This window comes from Trachymyrmex cornetzi, unplaced genomic scaffold (assembly GCF_001594075.2).
Source record: "Trachymyrmex cornetzi isolate Tcor2-1 unplaced genomic scaffold, Tcor1.1 scaffold430, whole genome shotgun sequence".
Classification (NCBI taxonomy): Eukaryota; Metazoa; Arthropoda; class Insecta; order Hymenoptera; family Formicidae; genus Trachymyrmex; species Trachymyrmex cornetzi.
Genome location: NW_017299070.1, coordinates 75,658 through 77,858, shown reverse-complemented (window position 1 = coordinate 77,858; position 2,201 = coordinate 75,658). Strand labels below are relative to the sequence as shown.

At 27.2% G+C, this 2,201-nt stretch overlaps 1 long non-coding RNA gene across 1 annotated transcript; it reads right to left on the bottom strand.

The window, feature by feature from the left end:
- Nucleotides 1–1,258: 1,258 nt before the first annotated feature.
- LOC108764519 (uncharacterized) lies at nucleotides 1,259–2,194 on the bottom strand. Its single transcript, XR_001940285.1, has 3 exons — nucleotides 1,976–2,194; nucleotides 1,797–1,889; nucleotides 1,259–1,316 (listed from the first exon to the last, which is right to left on the bottom strand). It is a non-coding gene; the product is annotated as an uncharacterized LOC108764519 (long non-coding RNA).
- Nucleotides 2,195–2,201: the final 7 nt, after the last annotated feature.

The window sequence follows — 2,201 nt, the reverse complement described above, 5'->3', positions numbered from 1 at the left end:
GTAGTTTATGTTTGTTCAGCATCAGATAAGAACATGTACAAGTACTGACAAATCTGACAATAGTTTGTTCTTTATCGAAGAATTCTCAGAATTGTTTTACACGGTGCAATAAGTTTAGAAAGTTCATCGTAATAGATCTATTGTTTCTTTCTGAACGCACTCAGATCAGCGAGACCCTGTCTGAGTGCAACGCCATCTCCCAGAAAATCGAGCAATTACTATTATACACAATTCTTCTGTTTATCAGCCCGAGCACAGACTTCTATATATACTACTAGACTGCTAACTCGTTTGAAAAAGTGGACCCCAATTTCGATTGTGCATTATACGCATGCGTTGAGAACCGCACCGCGTGACCCGTGCGACACATGCGCATACATTAGCACGTGCATACGTATTTTGACAGGTTAACCTAATTAACAGTATTGAATAAATACTTGTTTCCATAGTCTTATTTTCACTGATATTTGTCCATATTTTTATACAATTGTAAAAATTGTCTTTTATCCTTTAATTTTTAATTTGTTCAAAGGTTTTTATTAATAAACATATTTGGTCTTAATTTTTTTTTCTGTTGTGCCGGTATCGCACGGCACGGTTCGTGGATCCACAAAGGACTTGGAAGAAACTGACACTTACAGCCTTTTTGTAGTTTAGAAAATATATAACTTAAATTTTCACAATTTACAGTGGAATTTATTTAATTATGACAATCCGCTTATCGGTATTCGCTTCGCGATATATATACTTAAAATACTTTGATACTTTGATAAGTATTTAAGATAAGAAATAATATTATAAATAAGGAAGTACATGCTGACCTACAATAACCATATGCCCTTGGAAAATGATAATGTAAAGTAAGAGCAAACCTCTTAATTTCTTCTGTGTATCGTCGTCCTCCTGGTTTTTTTTTATTGTTTATCGTTTCATTATCATATATATTAGTGAATATATTAAACTGCTACCAGGCGATTTTTTAATTACCGCTTTATTTTTTATTTTTTTTACTAACTTACTTATTTTTATTTCTTTACGTTTTGTTTTCTTATTAAGTGTTTTAACTTTTTTTCTTTCACTAATTAATTTTTTCTTTATAATATTTAATTTTCTTTTCGAACTATTCTGTTTCTTTGTCATTAAATGTCGATAAGATAATGTTTGATTTTTCAGTTTCGTTTCATATTTTTCTTTTAAGGAAGCAATCAATGCTTTTAATTGAACATTTTCTTCTTTTAATTTTATATATTTTTCATTTGGTTGATCTAACGTTTCTGTTATTTTACGTTTTGTCGTTTTTTATTTGTACAATGAAACTGAAATATGAAAATTGTAAGTTATTAAGAATGAAAATTATAAATAAAGATATATAGAAGAAATAAGTTATAATTTAAAAATCAATGAATTATAATTTAGAAGTTGTACACATTTAATATCATATTATCTTTCTCTGTAAGTCTAATTTAACGTAACTGTTAAATGCTACAATAGAAAACTGAAGAAGAAATAAAATACATATGACCTGAACCTGTGTAAATCAACACATAATTACAAAATTATTAATTTTCAAACTATTTTAATATATTTAAAAGATAAAAACATATTTTATAACATTTTACCTAAATGAGATTCTTCTTGTGGTTTGTTATCTATAATGCTACATTATTATTGGCAGAAAATAAATTTATACATAGACTTATTTGGATCTAAATAAATATATGATACAATTTTCTAAATAATTATTAATGCTCTTTTTTATTTTATTCTAGAAAGTAATATCAATAGTATAGATATACCTAGTTCAAATGCTTCTTCTATTCTATCAGGTGCTATAATATCACTGTCGTCAGGTTTAGTAGGAATAGATACTATATTGCACGCATTTAAATCTATATAAAAAATATATTAAATTAAAAACAATTTTTCTAGTACGGTATACATAATACGTATATATTGTTAAAATATTTGCCAGTACTTATTGTGAAAGAATTTGTGCCAGCTTATACTTCAATTATGGAAAGTAATATCAATATTATAGATATATCTAGTTCAAATGCTTCTTCTATTCTATCAGGTGCTATAATATGCTTAGGTACTGCATCAGGCTTTAATCTCTTTTTCTTTTTTGTATTATAGAAATCACTGATGTCGAAGTGCTTTTCACAAATTTTACTGGACATTGTTGGTATCCATTTTTTTCT